This window comes from Liolophura sinensis, chromosome 8 (assembly GCF_032854445.1).
Source record: "Liolophura sinensis isolate JHLJ2023 chromosome 8, CUHK_Ljap_v2, whole genome shotgun sequence".
In the NCBI taxonomy this organism is placed as follows: Eukaryota; Metazoa; Mollusca; class Polyplacophora; order Chitonida; family Chitonidae; genus Liolophura; species Liolophura sinensis.
In genome coordinates this window covers 29160979-29166978 of record NC_088302.1, presented here as the reverse complement: position 1 = coordinate 29166978, position 6000 = coordinate 29160979, and positions in this window count along the sequence as shown.

Here is a 6000-nt window from a genome sequence, read left to right as displayed (position 1 = left end):
GCATTCATAGGTGTCAAGAAAGGTATGGAATGTGTGTGGATAGCAAGATTGACTATCGATATCAAGAAAGGTAGGCCATTTGGTGTTTCCCAGCAGTGGGAAAACAAATGTATGTCACGCTGTCAGCAATGGTTGCAAATCATCATAACAAAAAAAAAATAAATAAATAAATTCCCGAGCTTTGGTTTGCTGGTTTTCAATTGGAAGTAGCTGTTCCTCGAAACATGATGCAGACTGAGGACGGAGTGCTGCAGCAGTAGGTGTCATTTGCCAACAACAACACAAAGCATGTTCATCTGATCAGGGAGTGACAGCATTCCAACCCAGTGCCTTTTGTCCCATCTCATAATGGTTTCTCCAGGATAAGGTTGCTGTCTGTCCACTCTCCAGTTAGCATTGTTCTCTTGTTGCTCGTCTTGTCTCATCCAATACCTGGTTTTCTTGTGCTGTCTATGTCTGGCGCGACCCTTGTCTTAATGTGTTCATTATACCTGTTTACGGTTGTGGTGCGGGTACTTACGAAATATTTTCACTCATGTGATCCCATTTGTTGTTTATTGGGGGTATCTCCAGCATGCCTTGTTTACATTAAAATGGAATAAAAAAATACTCTTTTAACAATAGATTTCTATGTGTTGCTTGTGTATTCCTTATTCACTAATCAAGATGACGACAGGAACTATCCCAAAGAAAGTCTGTACATGAAGGTTAACCTGTGTACATGTATTATGTACAGGGGAATATCTGAGTAACGCCCCTTTTCTTAATGTTAATGGAGCAGAGCCCCCGAAGGGGCAGAGGCTCTATTATTTTAAAGGTAAAGACCTCTAAAATCAAAGCAGATCTCACTAAATAGATCACATAAGAATTACCATTTTATAATTAGCATATCTCAAGGTATCTTTTGGTAAAAAAAAAAATGTCCTCGTACGCTATATGATCGATAAAATTCATAATTAGGGGTAATTAAGACGTTCTTGCGTGGATTCTAGTATGGCCTAGGAACTTAAGAATTGGCTTTTAAAGATCAGGATGTCAAGAGGAATGTATACAGTGAGTTTCTTCCTCGCACTCGATCGTGATTGATGGAATTAATTTTGGGGTACTTTCAACAGCACCCAAAGGGGGCGCACTTAAGAATCCCCATTTTGGAGTTTTCACACATTGTTCTGTATTATCAGTGTGTCAAAGCTTTCGTACGAGGCCTGACCGATAAACCTCTGCTAGCTCCTGGACTACATATAATATAGTGATGGCATAAGTTGTAAGCAGATACATAGATACTGTACTCACCTGAAATTTCTCTGCCATTGACATGTACAATCTCATAGGTCATACATAGTTATGGAAGCAATATAACTGCTTGGGGTATTAAAGTTTGCTAGCATAAATCAGAATTCTGGAAAAACAGTCACGGGGAAACCCATGTTTAGACTTATTTTATAACTTATTTGAATTATTTCAGTTTCAATTGCAGTCTTCATATCCTTCTATACCGAACATTCTACAACCTTGCTTGATGTGCATATTAAGGTATGCACGCGACGGTGGCCAGGGTGTCCGAACTTTGTACAGGGTGTCCGAACTTTGTACATGGTGTTCGAACTTTGTCCAGGGTGCGTGAACTTTGTTCAGCGTGTGCGAACTTTATCCAGGATGTGTTCAAAGTGGAGCAGTTTGATCGTGGGAGATATTGTGTTCACACAGTGGCTGCTACAGGATCGCTTCACCAAATAAACTACCAGGCAAAAGAAAGGTTTCACCCACTTCTTGAGCCCATAAAACAAAACAAAGTCAAATATAAGAATTAAGAAGATTGGTTTATAAACAGGAATCATTGTGAAATATTCTCTCAAAAAGGCTTTAAAATATTGGCATTCAATTGGCCACAAAACACAATGAAAGAGACAAGGGGTCAGAAGAAAAAATTACACAAATGTAAAGTTAACTGGCAAGTGCATGTAAAGTCACAGTATCCACAGAAATGAAGGACTACAGTCATCAGTAGCGAGTGTGGCCACCCTGGGCATCAATGCAAGCAAGCACACGCCTCCACATTGACGTCGTCAGTCGCTGGATGACGTCAGCAGGGATAACGTTCCATAGGTTTAACAGAGCTTGCTCAAGTTCCTGTTGGTTAGTTGGAGGAGGCACCAACTGTCTCAAACGGCGGTCAAGGTGATCCCAGAGATGCTCAATGGGTTCATGTCTGGTGAGTTGGCTGGCCAGGGCAACACGATGACGTTTGCGGTCTCGAGGTAGTCTGTAAAAATGCGGGCAGTGTGAGGTCTTGCGTTGTCGTGTTGCAAGATCGATCCTTTTGGCTGTCATTGGAGGAAAGGAACGACGACAGGTCTCAGTACCTCATCAAGGTATCGCTGGCCAGTCAGATTACCTCGCACAATAACCAGCTACGTCTTCATTTGGTCACAAATCCCTCTCCAAGCCATGACGCCTCCGCCTCCAAACGGATAAACCTCTCTTACGCAGTTTGGCGCGAGACGCTCGCCTCTTGACGTACAATACGTGCCCATCGCAATCTGCGTTGACGGTGTAAAAGGGTCAAGGCCATCCTACGGAAGGGGCGGTAAGGTCGTAAACCAGCTGAACGAAGACGACGCAGTGTTGTTCTGGGGCTGATGACATGGCCTAGTGCCGTCGCCGCTGTTGACGTCGCCGTGACGAATCGGTTTCGGAGGTGGATCTGCCGGATGTAGCGATCTTCAGCCGCAGTTGTTACCCTTGGTCTTCCCGATCTTGGTCTGTCTTGGGTCTGGCCTGTCTGCTGATAGCGTATCAACAACCTCCTGATGGTGGTTTGGCTGCAGTTGAACGTTCTTGCAATGTGACGTTGCGAGACTCCCATGGTGGACATACCGATGGCCTGGTCTCGTTGCGCTTGCGTAAGTCTTGGCATACTGTTGGTGTTTTTTCGGTCACTGAATGTCTGCTCTTTCGAGCAAGAGTATTTATGCAACATTACCGCACGTGCATCACGAGCCATGCCTCAAAAGGACGTTTTGCATGTGGTCGCAATTTCACAATTCCAATTGCTGCGTTCGTGACGGTGCGTTCTGGTAGAGGAAACGATGCAGTCATAAACCATGTCCTGCTTAGAATCAAATCTGGAACCGCGCTTTTATTTTTTTTTATGACAAAAAATACGGTGAAACCTTTCTTTTGCCTGGTAGTTTATAAAAAAGCATAAAACATAGTACAAACCGTTAATAAAGGCAAAAAGAAATAGTATGCAATGACCAGATTCTAGATATGTCACTGAAAACCTTAAAGTCAAAGAAAGCTAAAACATGAATTAAGTTTCACCGTACAGACAAATCAAAATTATTTGTAAAATGAGTTATTACAACATTCAGTGTCATAATTACAGACGGAAAAACTTCCTGTGACGTCAGAGTTTCTAAACTGTGATAGTATGGTCCATAAAGCTTACCTTAGAATTCAAACTTTTAACGCGTTTAATTCTCTTCCCAAAAATTTAAAAAAAACGAAATGAAAGCATATTTATGTTTGCCTGCTCTGCCAGAGGAGCATGTTGGTAGAATTCTGCCGCTACTCCAAGAAAATCAAACAGGACGTTGTATGGATCTACCCCGTTCAGTTAGCGAAAGTGTAGAGGCATGATGTAGAGCTATAGGTTACCAAGGTAACAGAATCCTATGATTTCACTTCCAGCCATGACAGATAAGAAATGGTGGTCATGCAAGGTTGATTTTTTGATACGTCGTGGTGAATGGCATGGTACCATGCAAAAGTTCGGTGATATATATTTTTGAAGTTAAAGTTGACAAATTAACTACATAAAAAGTGAATTCTAGAAGTTTTCCACCTCACTTGAAGAAACAGACTTATCTTTTCCATCCCGCTTTGTTTTTTTTTTTGTGGTTTTGGTATTGTCAGCAGAGCGTCTTTATGCTGTGTCAGCCCTTGCTTAGACTATATACTTCCGCAGATCTTTTTCCACATTACTTTAGTCAGGGAATTTACTAACTGGAAACAATGCAAAAGGGAGACAAGTCACTTATGGCCTGTGGAAAGCTTTATATCGAAAGCTTCCAATGTTCCACAGAAAAGAGACATGCGCTTTGTTTCACTTGACAACTCAAGATGTCAGAAAGCTTTCATCAGAGTGAGAAAGGTATGATCAGGCCAAACAACTCCAAACTTGCACAGTCCTAGTTGTACTTTCACCATGCATGCAAGCGATCAGGGTTGTATTCCAAATTCACAGTGACAGGCATATGCTACTTGATCAAAATTGGGATTATAATAGTCAGTGTTGTTCAAGTCATTGGCAAAGAACACTTGGTCTTAATTTTAAAGATATGTGTGCTCAAGAATTTTTCACCTGAATGGAAGTCTAGTTTAGGGGTGGAGGACCCCCCCCCAACTTTGTTAGATACCTCACAAGTTTTCATACAAAAAGCTGGGGCAAGATTTGAACATGCGACCTCATTGTTCAAAGATAAGAAAACTTCTACAGGCTATTTGCAAGGTTGACCCGAACCTCTCACCTCTCAATGTTGATGCCAGTCTGATCCAAATGGTCCTGTAGTCTGAACTGAGTTAATTTCGATCTTAATATAATTTTAAATAAAACCAGATCTTATGAATTAATCAGAGAGTCGTACATGGGTTTTCTCCAGCGCCCTGTCCGGTTTTCTCCCACCTTCTCAAGGCATTTTTCTGTGTTGACTGATAACATTTTACTTTTTATGAAGCCCTGCAACTGGCCATTCCAACCAAAGTAGTTTTGTCTCCAAAGTCAAATTGAAATTGAAGTTGTTACGTTCTTTACAGCGATACCGGTGCCAAGCATCAAGGCCCAAATGAATGTCAAATAAGAAAACACTATGAGTGCGTGAGTGCTTGAGGTTTAACGTCGTACTCAAGAATTTTTCAGTCATTTGACGGCGAAGGAATCCTTGGGGCGTATGCAATGTGCCTCTTTGTTGCAGGACGGATTTCTACCGCTTTAATCTAGTGCTGCTTCACTGAGACGACTTTCCGAAGGCAAGTAAGCAGCCCCGCCCGAGCCATTATACTGATTCAGGTCAGTCAATCGTTGCACTATCCCCTTCATGTTGAACGCCAAGCGTCGGAGTTACAACTTACTCTTTTAAGGTCTAAGGTGTGACTCGACCCAGATCCTGGATCTACCGCTCCCGGTCGCTCTCTACCAGCTGTGCTATCCGGACCCGGTAAAAACAGTATGCGCTAAACTAATTTGCCATCATCGGAAAAATTAAGCTTTGGCAAGCGTCTGTTTACCAACAGATACCAACAAACATAACGACAAATAGCTCGATTTAACTGCCAACGTACATGGACAACGGACGATTCAACAAATTCAACTTGCATGTACAAACTGTAACAGTATTGACAAAAACAGACAACATGAAGAAAAAGCAGGACAAAAATGAAAAATAATCAAATATGTTTGCACCCCCACACTACCAGATATCACATACAATGCGTTCAGTGCTGAAGATCACTACCGCGTCTTGCCCGTATTAGGCCTTGGCGATCACCGCACCTGGGTAAGTATGTACGTGTCAGATTGCTCGACACATGGTGTGCAATCACCCCCACTCTAGTGTCCCATCTGGTTTGCCTGCGCTCAGTTCAGTTTTGAGAGCGGGCGAGGACAGAGTGCATGCATCTAACAGGATATGTTATTAGACTATAAAGATATGACATCTTGGTCTAAATAATTCGAAGGAATAAGCGGTGTTTTATCTTGTTTTGTTTGAAAAAGATCCCCAGTCCACAGCCATGGCGTATGGTTTCGTAGTTACTTTTCTGTGCGGCATCCTAAAGTCCGTCTCTTCTTTACGGGTATGTAATATCTAGACCTGAAAAGAATCTGGAAACCACGATGCTTCTTTAACGGTTGAATTTGGCCTAATAAGAGTTACATTTTTTGGGGCTTGTCATGACTAAAGGTATATGTGTGGATAGAAATTGTTGGTATATTTGGCC